This window comes from Parus major, chromosome 2 (genome assembly GCF_001522545.3).
Source record: "Parus major isolate Abel chromosome 2, Parus_major1.1, whole genome shotgun sequence".
Taxonomy (NCBI): Eukaryota; Metazoa; Chordata; class Aves; order Passeriformes; family Paridae; genus Parus; species Parus major.
In genome coordinates, this window is record NC_031769.1 from 75,501,765 (window position 1) to 75,517,537 (window position 15,773).

General features: G+C 38.5%; 1 protein-coding gene across 6 annotated transcripts in view; it reads left to right on the top strand.

Annotated features, from left to right (window-relative positions):
* CDH18 (cadherin 18) overlaps nucleotides 1-15,773 on the top strand; it is a 1,344,136-nt gene that overhangs the window by 958,092 nt on the left and 370,271 nt on the right. The gene's annotated exons all lie outside the window — the stretch shown is intronic.

Sequence of the window (15,773 nt, forward strand, 5' to 3'; positions counted from 1 at the left end):
CTATTTTAAAGCTCGGATTTGAGGCATGTATGCTTTGCATTGTCCTTTAGGAGGAGTAAAAATTGATTGCTCTTTTTATTGCCCTTGCACTGTTGCTGTGGCACCAGTACCTGGACAGGGACAGGCTGAGCAGCGATCAGCACAGCTGGGAGGCAGTGATACAGATTCAAAGTCTATGTTCCTTCTATTCTGGGGCCATTTCACTGAGGTTTCATGATAATGTTGTAGTGACCTACACCAGCAATTATCAGGTCCAATGAATGGTGTGTTTCAGAGTTATGAGCGTTGTCAGGATATAGTCAAACTTTTTGGTGCCCCAGAAACACAGCAAGCTGAATCATCCCCATGTGTAGTTATCTCATTGCTGTTTGGTCTTCTTGTAAGAAGTCAAGTAGGCCTCACTTTTGATCAAGATGCTGTACATGCATCTGTTGCTACACATGCAAAAGTGCATATGAAGTTGTCTGAAAGGCCTGACAAGACAAAATATCCAACTGATTTATAATGGAAGCCTTTTCACAGGTGAATAGAGATGAGGGAGAGAAGAGGTGGAATGATGGGGAGACAAGCCAAAGGAAAAGTAAATCCTCTCATGGCATGTGATCTGAAAGACTCAAACTTCTTTTTATATCAGGAAAATGAAACAGTCAAAAGCAGACTTCTTTACTTATTCAAACCACGAGGCATTGTATTAAATATATTTAGGGCTTCTTTTAATTTCTTAGTTGTTTTTCTTGAAGGTTGTTTTTAATTTCAGAAGAAAAACAATATTTCAAAACATGGGCAGTAAAATACGCAGGGCAAATGAGGATGTTTTTGAAAAATTCCCTTAGGAAGGAGTATTTGAGTACTTTTTCTTTCTCAGTACATTGCTGAAAACAGGCATACAGCTCATGGAGGTGAGGTGGTTATGGGTACCAAACAATCTCTATTGAGTTCAATTGAATTAAATATCCTGCTGGCTGTGTTTCTGTGCTTAGACATTTACAGATTTTGGCTGTTGCCTAGGGAATTGGCCTCATTAGGAAACTATATTGTATATAAATGTGACTATGAAGTAATTTATACAAACCATGACTGGCTATTCTTTCTACATCATAGGGCAGGAGAAATTCCACTTGTGCCAATTCTGATTTAACTTTGGTGTTAGAACATTGATGGACAACAGAGAAAGAATATGTCACATCAGTTAAAACCGTATTAATGATAAATAATTGTTAAACATTCTGTATATCACAGAGTAAAGCACTTCAGTCTAGAAATACTAGGATTATATCAGTGTCTCAGCACTTCATTTATTCAGTGAAAGTGTCTCTAAGCACATAAAGACATCTAATAAGAACATTAGCCATGTCAAGAGAAGTAAAAATGTCTATATTTATGTGTGTATAAACCTTTATAAATATATATAACATATATATGAAATTTTTTAAATTTTAACATTAATTTAAAATTCCTAGAGACATTTTCATTTTAAAAAAATAAAAAACAACAACGTAAAACAAAGCAGAGACCCTCATCTGAGTCTAAGACTGGAAATTGTACAACAATCCAATTTTTGTCCAAGTCAGAACCTAGCTGGCATTGGTTTCTGTAGAGCTTTTATTCTTTTTTGCATACAATGTTTTATACAAACACACGTTTTTCAAAAGAATTTAGTTAAATAATGTTAAACTAAATCACTTATAAACCAAATGACATTTTTTAAAATCAATGTAAGAACAACTTCATTGTGTAGGCAAGCCCTTAAGAAGTGTTGAATGTGGGAAGCAGAGATTGTCGATGTATTTATCTGATAGTGTTAGCAGAGAGGTCTTCAATGCTGCTATTAGTTTAGAGCAGTAATTTGTCAGCACATCTAACGTTTGGAAGGCATAATTCTCTACTCAGTGTTAGCAATCCTCTGACTTGCCACCGGGCTTTATGTATTTTTAAACTTCTTAAGATTCCCTTAGCCTAGTATGTCTGCATAGATAAATAGGCATAACTACCACATGCCTACCTTAGTACCAGGCCTTTACATCCACCAAAACTGTGTCTACCTGTTGCCTCAAAGAGCACAACAGTATCATTTAAATCTTCAATTGCCGGGTGCCAGCCTCACTGCAAACTGCTGGATGGGAAAGCCAGTTTAGTGAAAGCAGTACTAATACATAAATATTATGTAAATGCATCTGTAATATAAATACCACAGTATTGACAGCAGACTGGCAGATGAACATGGAGAGCTTCCTCTGTCAACATTGTAAAATAGGATCATGAATATAAGTCTACCGTGTGCATGCCTTGTTTTACCAGCTGTGCTACAGCACCTGCATCTGCGGTTGGATGGTTCATGTACAATATTGTGGTGCTTTTGGGAAGTGACTGACATGTAGCCTGGCATATCACAGTTCCTGGGCAGGCATAACTGTGGAGGAAACATGGGTAGTAATATAACTGAGATTCTTCCTGTGGTTATTCAGTGCTGAGCTGTCAGAGGAGGTTTTGACACAGCAGGTGATGAGATAAAAGACTTTCTCTTGTAGAACATCTGCTCAATGGGATTGCCAGTCAGTGTCTTTCCCTCCTCCATGTACAGTCATATTGTGGTCAGCCAAGGGATGATCTTCTGGCGTTTATTCTCTGTGGTGTCCGAAATCCTGCAGTGCTATTCTCTTTGATTCTTAGCATGCCCTGACCTCCTCTGGATGTCTTCATGTGATAGAAGTACTTTCCCCCTCCCTAGGGAGGAACTTACAGATTAGATTTTTCTTTCACATGTTGTTTCTTTAGCTGTGTTCTGCTGAAGGAAGGCCAGACATGAAGGCCTTTGCTTTGGGTCAAAGACATTTTAGGGATCAGCACTTAGAAAGCCTTCTCATCAGGAGAAAGCTACAATGGGCGTCTAATATTCCCAGAGGAAAAAAGACTGTCAATGAAAATATTTGAATTACACCTCTTCAAAAAAGAGAAAGTCCACGACAAATGGACTAAACAGATTAAAGGTCTGGTGAGCTTTGCAGGGGAGATAAAGTGATGAGCAGTAGCCTAGCAAAGTAAGAAGGAATCTAGAAGTGAAGAAAGACCAAAACGTAATGACACTAGTAAAAAGTAAAGTGCTTTTTTTAAGGGTCAAATGAGTTGTGAAGAGCTGATCTTAAAAATCACCTTATTTTGTGACTTAGGAATAATTCAGAGCATTAGTATTTACTGAACAAAAAAAATTTCCTAATTTATACAGCTGTTTATTTTTAATAAGATTATAATGGTGAATTTTCATTATGACATGATTAAAACTAGTATGGCTAATTACAGTGTCAGTACTTCCACCATCTTGTTTAATCATGTTTAACATGAAGAGGAGGAAGAAGTCTCTGAATCCCTGGTTAGTTTTTTGTGCACATCCTGACCATCTCTTAGATGTATCTTATGCATACTGGAACTGACTGCCCTGCTCTTCTCTGCCTATTTCCATGTAATTGTCATTTGTAACAGGCCCTCTTGGAAGGAAAACAAAAAGGGGAAAAACAAAACCCAGAAGCACACTACTTGGATTGCCCTCTTGCTTTTTTTCCACCCTTCCAGTCAGGAATGATTTTTAACAGGTTCTATCTTGAGAAGTACTAAATCCAGAAACCAGTATTTTATGCCATCTGGAAGCTTGATATCCTTGTTTTTCAAATGTCTTACAAAATATATCTAATTCTAAATACTCACAAATTATGAGTGGCTAAAATCCAGTTCAGAGCAGAATAAAAGCTAATTGAACAAGGTAAACAGAGAAGCTAATGTATTGCAATGCATCAGGAAACTGAGGGAATCAACACAAAAGAGAGATGCCTGAGACCTGCTAATGGACCGGAAGAGAGAAGATGTTTTCCAGACAGAAGCACAAAATGAAAACGTAGAAATGCTTGTATAGCAGCTTGAAAGTGTAAGGAGAGCTGTGCAGGGTGTAAGACCTGGGGCAGTCAGGGAGGATGTTTTGCAGCAGCAAAAAGGAGCAGACAGGGGTGCCTATCAGAGTGGAACAGCAGCAAAAAGGCTCAGGCTAGGAGTTGGTAACATTTTTATTGCAAAATGCTGAGGAAATATAAATAGGAGAAGTGAGCCAAGGAGGCTGAAAAGAGAGGCTTGGTAATAGTACCAGAGGATGAAAAGCAGACAGATGAAGCAGGCTTTTGGCCACCCTCCTCTCCACCCCTGAGAAACGCAAGTGCAGAGGCTGGAAGGATGCTGCTGCTCTGCAGACAAGGGTAGGCCTTGGGTGCCAGGAAAGACTCCAGTGCAAAAAACAGCTTCTCCAGCTTGACACTGGGCTTAAATCTTCAGTAAATATTTATCTTTAGTGTGTGTAAATAAACGTGTAGCTATATATACACATACACACACTTTTTGTTTTCTTTCTTTTCAAAGTTGCAGTAAAAATAATCAACAATCTTACCAGGTAGTCTTGAGCTTACGGCCTTCTCAAAGATATGAACTGCTGGTTCCACAGCATATCCACAGCAACTACAGAGGGTGAAAGAAAATTGAAAGAAAGGGAAAAGAATATGCACAGTAAAAATAAATGCAAATAAAATTCAAGTTCAGGATGGACTCATTTTCTCTACCCTGTAATTCTTGGGGGTAATATGAAATCAAACTCCTGTTTCTGAATAAAAATATTTGCAGTACAACTTCTGAAGAATAAATGAAAATGAGGGCTAATAATGGTTATATAATAGGAAAAAGGAAAAAACCCAAACAGCCCTGGCCACGACTGTGGTGGGTTCTCAGAACTTGTTGAGAGAAGGGAATTTTCAACTATCTGAAACCTTAGAGAGTCATTGTGGAAGTTTAGGAGAATTGTGGTCAGAACATTTCTTGGTACTGCAACCAATTATGACTTCCAGTTAACATAATCCAAAAACAGTGGTATGCAGCCCTTTGGCAAAGTTTGAATCTCTATACTAATTAAGCATTTTCAAAGAGATACATTAGACACACACAGATTGAGGGAAAGGACCTATTCTATGAATAGTCTAATCTTGTGCCCTGTGAAGGAAAGGGATTTTTCCCACTGCTTCATCAGGCAGGAGAAATTTCCTTACAGTGGCACCCAACTTTCCAAAACTAACCACATATTATTTTAAAAAATGAATCATTGATCCTTAAATGCATCCCCAGATGTTCATATTGAATTTGCAGTATTTAGCATGCTGTGCTTAATTGTCCATTCAAATCACCCTAACTGAGGAGTGCTCTGCTTAAGGGAGTCACCATATGCCAATATAAAACCTGTGTTAAGTGACTGGAAAATCAAGCCTACGCTGTTTTACTTTACATCACTATGCATTGCTCTAATCTGAGGGAGAAATAATTGCAAACGTTTTAACTGTGAAAGAATAGGGAGTCATCAAACCTTCAATCAAATTTTAATATGCAGTCACACTCCACTTTCATAAATAGGAATTGGAATAATTATAAAGACATCATTTTTAATTGTCACTCATCATTTATTCGACTCCTTAAGTAGAACACACATTTAATTAATGCCTTAGGTTTTAGTGTCAATTACCACATTAGATGTTCTCCCATATTCATTCCATCTGCTGCAAGTAAATACTTTACTACTGCACAGTTATACACCCATATTAGATCATGATCACAAATTTTCCTGCCTCCTCATGACCTATTGTACAGCAAGTGAAAAATTTTGCAAAACACAGACACAAAAAATAAGTTTTGGCTTGAAATTAGAGATATTTTCTAACAAGCATAAGGAATTTGCTCAACTCACAGGTACTAGTTTAGCTAAGAGTGATATGTTGCTCATAATGAACATGCAGAGCATGTTTGGGCTCTGAGATGCCAGTATGAACATCTTTGGATTACCCAACACTCAGGACATAGGACATAATTTTGTTGTTTTGTTGTTTCAAGTATTTTTCCAGCTGTCTTGTATCTTTTTAATAGCTAGTTTGATTTAAAGTCTTCAGGTGATTTGGATTTGACCATGTTCTTCACTAAATTGTGCTAACAATTGCTTACGTTCACTGTTAAGTTGGTGAGCATCCTTATGTCATTTTCTATAAGGCAAAGCCTTCCCAGACTTTCTTGTCCTTTTTTGACCTTTTCCAACTTTTGCCCTTTTCCTAGTATAAATCCTCTGTCAGCTGCAGTCTTTGTATTGCCTCAGGCAAATACTTGTCAGTGCCCCTCAGCTTGTTCATCCGCTTAAGTACTCTCATGTCCCTTCTCCACAAGTGGAGACCCCGTCATGTCAGCTGTGTGCCACTACTCTTGGGTTTCACTCAGGTCACTATGCTCTGGAACACTGCCTCCATGCCATCTGCCTGCTTTATTCCCAAGATCTACAGGACTAATCCCTCAACAGGGGGGGGCAGACTCTGCTATCCAGATTGCCTTACCCAGTGACCCTGATGCAGGGCCAAAGCTAAAGGCAACCCCCAGTGTGTTCCCCTGCGTAAATGCACCTTGTTGGGAATGGTCATCGTGCTGCTGCCAGGAAAACCTTATGTGAACTCAAATGGGCCAAAGAAATAAGACAAAGGAAGGAAAGGAGAACACAGAGGTGCCCCTAATTTGGTCTGGTCCAAGACAGAAGGAAGGAGGAGAGCAAAGCATCCTAGGTGGAGGAAGATGGTCTGAACACGCCGATACCGCTCAACAAAACCAGCTCCCTGAGGAGCTTCTCAATAGGGTATGCTGACCTCTCTTATACTGGGACCCTACTTCATGAGTAAGATCAGTTTTACCAACCGGTCTCTCCATGGCAGATCATGGACGCCTTTCACTTCCAATTCCTCCTTTCTCACACCCTGATAAGAGCCCCATGCTGACATTTGAGAATGGCCAGCACAGACAGGGGGGTACTGAAAGAGTTCAGCTCCCAGGAATGTGCCTGAAGCTGGCTTGCCAAACTGCTTGCAAGCATTTTCTGGGCCATTTACTGCTGCTCTGAAGTTTTTCAAGTGTCCACATGCTTTAGGTGCAACTGCTGGTACGTCCTGGGGACAGTTCTGTAGGGAACAGATAATGATGGTCTTTACCCCAGTGATCACAGGATGTTAGGAAGGAAAGGAATGTGAGCCTGGATAGCTCCCCAGAGGTGCCAGAGACACACTGGCAATTATCTCCCCAAACACAACACCAAATACTCGTGTTCATTGTAGTTAGCTTTTCTCAAAAGAAGTTATTTCCTCTAACAGAGTCCAGACAAGTTAAAATCCCACACTAACCCATGGTTCTCTGTTGAAGTGGCATCCCCAATCTGGTAATCTCTATTATGAGTTCCCCAGCATCTGTCCATTGGAATGACCTGAAAATCAGGAAGAACAATATATCCCAGGATTCCAGTCAGCACTGGCACTCCTAATTGCAGCCCTGCACAATGGGTTGCTGTGTTACCCCTGCTAGGGGCTTTCCTGGGAACACTGTCATCTTTTGAGTAGTCATTTTTGTCTCTTAAAGTCACCTTAAATAACTAACTAGTATGACCTTAGCATTTGCTCATCACCCAGCAATTTCCTACTCTGAGACAGACTGCATGTGTTGCAGAGATATCTACTTCTTTAGAATAGGGTTGTAACTTACATAATTGGTCATATAATTTTAAAACCATAGGACAGATTTGGACATTCATTTAAAAAGTGGATATGCTAAACATTAAAAATAAATATCCAGCAAGCTTATATTTTATAGTAATGATGCATTTATATTTTTTTTTTTAGGCTCAAAAGAATGTTACAGGCTTGACATGATGGTCCTATAAATCAATATTCTGTGTGGTATAAGCACTTTACAAGACAATGCTGAAACTGGGCATGAACTGTGGGAATAATCAACATACTGACTTGAAGGATTTTCAGCAATTTATTAAGTATTAGTAAACCTCCATAAATAACAAGTTCAGCCTTATTTGAAATGCAATTCTACTTAAAAGATTTTTATGAGCAACTGAATACCACAGACCATAATGTAAGATGAGCAGTTATGAAAATGAATGTCTTCAGGAATTCTGAAAGACCAATCCTCCTGAATATTTAGTTTCATCATTTTATGTTGACTTGATCAAATGCCAAAAGCCAGCCATTGAGGTTCAATACACTGCCTCCCAAACTGCTGTATTTCTAATAGCCACAAACCTCAGATTTTTGGAGGCAATTTGATCACATTTCACATTGAATCCAAGTAAGGCCTTTGAACTAACCTGCCTAGGTTACCCTTTTCTATTAAGTAATAGTGAAAAATATAAATTTCTTTCAGATTTTCCATATCCTTTATCACAAATCTATGCAACTCCCTTGTCCCTAAACCCCAATAATTTATAATACAGTTCAACTGCAGAGATCCCAATTCTGGCCACCCATAACTTACCAGATGAAATGCTATTTATGTTTTGTTGTTCCTATGTCATCAGTTTTTTCATTTACTTAGTGAACCAGATATTATGTTCTTAGTATGTACAAATAACAAACATAAAGAATTTGTGAGAAATAGGGGACAGAAGTGAAGTAAGTAGGAAGTATCCATTTGAGTATTATGCTCAGCTGCTGGCTGCTCTTGGAGAGGCTAAGAGCAGCTGAAGACTGAGGAGGGCTGATCCTTAGAGCTAATGCTACATTTTAGTATACTGTCACTGACCACACCCATACCCATCCCATGTTGAGACACACTGGCACGCAATGTATCTTCATTTCTAACTTGATAAAAAAAACTTTCTAATGTTTCTAACTTGATAAAAACAGAACAAAAGCCTCAAGCAGACAGCCTGGAGTATAGGTACTGACAAAGGTGATACTTCTCTGTTTGCACTTGTGTGAAAGACGATTTGTTCTGATGTTCACTTTTCCCTTTCACACATCCATCACTGCCTTTTTTTCTCAAATGATGGCTGCATTGTGACCAAGCTCTGTGTGCTCATCTAACTCCTTCCAGCAATTCTTGTAATGGGCTGAGCAGAAATGGCACAGGAACAAAAGACAGTCAAAAAGCAGGAGATACTACCCAAAAGCAAGAAGTCGGGCATTTCTCTACTGTTTCTAAGGCTCATTATTCTTTCTGTCCACTACATTTCTTGCTATGGTGTTTAGGAATTTCAACCTTGGATTCCCAAATGAACTATTTCTATGAAGTGCTGTATAGAGGCAGAACAAAGAGATAGGACTTCCTTTAAGATGTCACCATGGGCAACAGCAGATGGTGATGAGCAGACAGAGGGGGAGTACAGGAAAACAGCAAGACAACTGTGAGTCTAATTAAGATTGTAAAACTCTGGACAAGTCTGGTCACAATAGAAATATTAGTGGGTTTGGAGGGTACATTATTCCAGTTTTACTATCAAAGAAGCAGCAACCAGAATAAATCTACAGGCAATATTTTTTATATGTCTTTGTTTCTGAGAAGGGAAAATCTAGTAGAAAATACCTTGAGTCAGTATGGATGCAGGAAAAATATGCAACCTCTCTATGAAATTAACACTTTTATTTCCCTCTTTTTGTTGCCCTTGCATTATTGCAAACAAGCCAAAATACAACTCTCTTTTATTCTACACTTAAGAACTGTCCTTTCCATGAATTCAGATATCCTGCAGGGGACAAATGAATGCCCCAATTTTCCCTTTTCTCATATGTGGCAATTGTGCTTTTTTGTTGGCATGCTGCTCACATTTAATACCAATTTTTACCATTCCTGGAAGAGTATTTACTTCTTAAAATCCACAATGTCACTCTGATAATGATACTTAATTTAAAAAAAAGGAAACAGGCACTACTGTTTTTCAGTTTAGAAATTAAAAACGCTGCTTTCCTTCCTATCACCATTTTATTTCTCTCTGAGACATCCACACATACTGTCATTGTCTCCATATTAGTCACATCTCAGAGATGGCAGAATCAGCTGAGAATTTATAAACTTCCTTTATATCTTTGAGTGGTTGGGCTTCAGACTCCTTCTTGGTTCTCCTACACTGTGTATTTTGCTGGTGCTATCAGTCACTCATGGTCCTTGCTGTTATCATTGACAGAGAACTTTTCATTAGAAACATCCCTTCCTGCACCTTTCTCTGCATTCCTGACTTGCTCCAAGTCATTAGTCTATATAAAGTAATGCAGTGCTTTTCTGTGATTTATCTCAGCAGACCTTGGAACGGCACTAATCGCCAAGTTATGACTGCCTGTGTATCGGGCAAAGGAATGTGTGGGTAGCATTTGTATCTGCAAGGAGGGAGTCCAAGAGCCAGCCATTAGGATATTATTAACTTTGTGACTTAGGTTGAAATATTAACATGTCTCTTCAGTGCACTGAAGAATGCTCCTGAGGATTTTGCCTAATATTCCAGGCTCCAGCAGAAAAATACCCCACAACCCAAACTCCAGCTTGATTCTACAGCCCCCAAGACATGCCAAAACTGCCATGATGTGAAATTATTTCTGAGGTAAAATGCAGAGTACATAATGACAAGCGTGTTAACTCCCAGATGCTCTTTCCATTCAAGATGATGTCCCAGTCAAGGTGAGCAGGAGTCTGTGTAATAGACATGAAAGACAAAGTGCCACCTTCCCCACACTGGGGAGTGGGAGACAGTGCCTGCCCTGCCTGGGAAATAATGCTTAACATCTCTGCAGCCCTCTGTAAAGCCAGTTAGCACTAGTTAACCTTTATCTTATTTATTATTTTAATTCTAGTTACCAAGTAACTTTCTGCAGATCAAAAAAAAAAAGTCAGGGAAAAAAAATGTGGAACACCATTAAATGTGTGTTACAAGTTTTGCCAGGCATATTGCAGTAATATGCCACAGTGAAAATAGCTTCTTATATGGATTTCAGTAAACACTGAAACACATGTGTATAAGATTTATATAATACAAATTTGTTAGTACATATGTAATATGAAACATCTATATAGAAGATAAAACTGCTATACATATACATATATATAAATATACACACACATGCATACACACACATATAGATATATATTTTCCAGTTTTGGACACCCAAATGTTAGATGTCTAATTCAAAATTATTGCCTCTATAGTCGATGACCTTGGGTGACATCCCCAACAGACTAGGCAGGAGTAGGTTCCTTACTTTTAGAGAGCATGGTAAATGCTCAAGTAGTATCATCTGAGAAGCTCAAACAAAATGTATAATACAGAAGATTCCAGAGGAATTAATATGTTAATATACTTTATCACATAGGGCTCTAAAATTTTTACACAGGACCAGATCTTTTCAGATCAGCTTCAATGATCCATGTTGCACTGGGAACATCCTCGCCAAACTTAGTGATACTTGTCAATAGAGTAAGGTGGTGCCTGGCACTGATCCACAGTGTTGGCACAGAGTAAGGCCCCATACTGAGGGTTTGAATACATGCTGTAAACTATGTAATATATATTGTGATCTTGGCATCCTCCTGTTCTCCTTGTTTGTGCACAAGCAGGTTACTAGTCAGCATGAGAAAGTCTGGCAGCACACTCTCCAGATGCCATGATTACAATAAAGACTGAAAGAGCTTTCTTAAGTAAAGGAACATGTGAGAAATACTTTGTGTTAGCATTGGTTGTAAAAAGTTGTAAAAAGAGAAGATGCTCAGGGCAGAGCCAGTGACCTTTCACTGGGCCTGAATATCAACCATTCAGTGGAATGAATCAGAATGGCCACTCGTGAATACTCACTTTTACCACCTTTGGGTTCTTCAGGAGCCAGTCTGCATTTCTATCAGAAAAGACCATACCCAAATTAGATAATAGCACAAAGCTGCACCAGAGGATGTTCAGTCTGGACATCAGGAGACATTTTTTTGCTGAGAGAGTGGTCATACACTGGAACCGGCTTCCTAGAGAGGTGGTTAATGTCCAAAGCCCATCAGTGTTTTAGAATCAGTTGGAGAGTGCCCTTAACGAAGAGCTTTAACTTGGTCAGCCCTGAATTGATCAGGTGGTTGGACTGGATGGGTGATGTAGATCCCATCCAAATAGTCTTCTCTATTCTGTTCTATTCTGAACAGTAAAATCTTAGCTTAAGAAGGTTTCCATTCATGCTGCCATTTTCTCCAGCACTCTGTTTCCTGAAGAATGAGTCAGCCTGTTCAGTACTTCTGAAAATGTGCCTTCTGCTTGAGCCTTGGCTGGGAAGGAAATATTTTATCATGAATGGGCATATACTAGTGGCTTTTTTCCCACCCACCTTAGAAATATATTATTTTGTAGTCAAAGACCTGAACAAAAGTTGTATGCAAAGGAATTTATGGGAAACTAATAGGAATTTCATCTTGTAATATCTTTATAACTAACTACCTTTGGATACACCAGGAGGGGTAGTAAATAGAAGCATGGTGTGCAAATGCCTTCCTTTTACATGGATATTTTTCATGCATATTTGTAACAGTCAGTTGCAAATTTTCAATGAACAGTAATGAGTGTTGCTGTGGATTACTTCCTGAATATTTTGGTAAATGATTTCCTAGCCTTGAAGAACCTGAAGGAGAAATGGTTTTGGCGATGACTAAAAGGAAGTACTGTGCTCCCATTTTTTTTTTTTTTAGGGGAGGGGGATTTTCCCCACTCTTTTTACAAGAAGCTGTTTTTATGAATAATTACTTGCCTTAGTGCTGCATGTAACACTACTGTATACAAAGCATTACTGTCTGACCTCCTTGTTAATTACGCTAAGCAGTACAGCTGCTTTCCACCAACAGTTGGAATACAACAAAATAGCTTGCCTGCCTGGGGACATTGGCTTTCTGAGTCAAGAAAAAGGCAGAAGCAAAGTTTGACCTTTATTCTAAAGTTTAGATACATGCTAAGGGTTGCTGGAGACAGGGCTTCCACACATGCTCCGACACTGCTGACTCCAGCATCAGCGTGGCTGCACGGCACATCAGTAGCCAGGACTGAAGTCCTCACTTCTCCTTCACTGAAATGGAAAGTGCATGTGATGTAAGGAAGTGAGAATATGGCTCGAGCATTAACAACAGCTCTCAATAAGGTTGATAAGCTGTTTATTCTGAATGCTGCTTCCTAGACACTTAAGGAATTTGTGGAGAGAACATAAATTCATGGATGATATCCTATGGAAAAAAATTTAATCACAGTCTGAAATAAGCATTTTTGAAGAATGGCTAAGTAATGCTAAAAATGGCAACTCCTTTGATGCCATCTGTTGCTGCCCATTAATCAGACAACTATTCTCTTTTATTTAGAGATCATCCCTGGTACACTTTATTATATCACTATCACCACCAATACAGATACAGAGAGCTTTCTGTGTTCTTAATTTCCACTCTGTCTCCTACTACACAATAATTTTAAAGGGAATTAATTTTTCACCAGGGGTGTTAAGTGATTTCCAACCTTTGCTGTTGTTGCTGTTATCCTTATTCTAGGTAGACTTCAGTAAAATAAAGTGCTTCTCTGTAGCAGTAAGCTCAATGCTGGACATTGTAGCTACAAGAACACATTACAAATTGGTGTGCAGATTTACTTTCCATGTTTACATATGATGGATGTGAGGCACAGAGGAATTGTGTTCCCCAAATTCACAGTGATTGGAAAATGTATGTCTCAAGTTCTTTTTTTTGTCTCTGAAAATGTGTTGTTGGAAAACATCCCTGCCTCTGGTGGGAAATGGGGACAATTCTTTCTTTCCCTCATAAATTAAAGCAAAGAAAAAAAATTGAACCAGAATCAAAATCCTTGTTGTCATGATGATTACCTGGGAATATTCCATCACCTAGATACAACAGCTCTGATATTTTGCTGGCTTTTCTTTGTCATTGTGGTGTCAGAGAACTTCCAGCAGACTGGGGGAAAGACCCTTCTTGGGTCCATTTTCCAGATGCATCTCAGATGAAGAGGATGATTTTCTTTCTTGGCCCTTTGCCACTCTGTTAGCTGGGCTGCAGTGAGCCATGTTTATAGTTCACATGGCTGAAGATAATCCCAACAATACACACAGTATGAGGAGAGTACAGCTGGACTGCTGGGAAAATACAACATCGGAGGATGAAAAAGCAGAGGAGGTGGGGGTTTGGGAGCTTCAAGCTTTTCCCCCTTCAGCCAGGGTAATCAACAGAGTCATAAATTAAAAATTTATTCCAAGACAACACATAAGTTACTCAGAAGTCATCATCACAGGACTCCTGTTCACAGCGTCCACATAGAGTTGGAGGGGAAAAAGCGAGCCTGCAAACGGAATTGTTATTTTTATCAGTAGTTAGTCATTATTTGTGGTCTTTCCAGATAAAAAGGCAGAACATATTACAGTACTTATCACCAACATTATCTGCCATTAGACACAACAGAACTGTATTGTTGCTTCTATTTTTTATTTGTTTGCAATTTTCAGTCTCAGAGATGTTACAAAGAACTCAGCTCCATAGCCTCCCTTTTTTTTGTCTTTCTAACTGTGCAGAAATAATTTTCTATGCCATAGCTTTTTCAGAAATCAAAGTTCATTGTTGACAAGTGTGTGAGGTTTTTGTAGCATTAAATGTAACACTGGTCTTGTGCAGCAAGAAAATCCTTTTAAATTTGTTAAACATAAAATAACATTGATACATGCTCCTCATTAATCCAGAATTGAACTTTATTATATAAAACACTGTTGTATCCATTAATATTATTTTTCAATGACAGAATATAAATTCTATAAGGTAAAGAATGTACTTGATGGCTTCTTTGTTCTACTTTAAGGCCAAGTTCAATAAACAGTGTATAAATAACATATATTGAAAGAAAAGTATCATTGAAGATCATTGAAGCCAACATTGAATAAATTTCTGTGATATTCTGTCATTTCTCTGGACATTTCACCTGTCATGAAATCTTTCCTACATTTGCCTATAAATATCATTTGTTGAAAAAATTAGCTGATTGGTTGGGGTAACTGGTTTGTCTACCTGTAGTTGTTCTGCAAGTTGTTTGCTCTGGTTTTTTATCATGGTGTGCTATATTGCATAATTACAGCACCTGGACTAGATGGATGAAAATATTTAACTGGATAACCTTGAAGGGTAATTAGGAAAAAAAAAAAAGAACAAAAGCCAGTTAACCAACCACTTCTTGCAATTCCAGATCAGATAAATATTTTAAGGGAACAAATACTGTGATGCTACAAATAGCTCAAATAACAAAAGCTGTAAGATTATTTATTCACACATACATTTGTAAATCTTCTTTTCATCATTCAGCTGACTCCTGGGATATTCCAAAACAGTGTTTATCAGGTCCCTATAATTATAAAAATCCCTGAGAGTCTGTCCTGGAACTGAGCCAAACAAGCCCCAATCAGCTTCAAATGCCAAGTCTTGTTAACTTCTCCTTCCAAATCTCTAAAAAACTTATTTTTCCAACAGTGGAAGTTCCTCTTTGCCTTGTATTCCCACAAACTGATTAGTCTGTGACCATAACCCAGTATAAACTGTATAAAGGCAAAGATTAGAGACTAGACAGGTATATATTCGTTCTCATATTACTTCCTTTTAAGGATTGTTAGAATGTATGGGAAACCAACTGCAGCTCTTGTCTATTCAGAACTTACGCACCACAATTTTTTTCTACTCCCTCAAGGTGTGTATGGTAGATGCACGGTAGGAGGAAAGTCTGAATTTATCACAGACTCATTCAAGTGACAAATAGAACTTATATAAAATAGAGATTTCTGAATTGTTTCTAAAAGATGCTTTTCCTTTCCTTTCCTTTCCTTTCCTTTCCTTTCCTTTCCTTTCCTTTCCTTTCCTTTCCTTTCCTTTCCTTTCCTTTCCTTTCCTTTCCTTTCCTT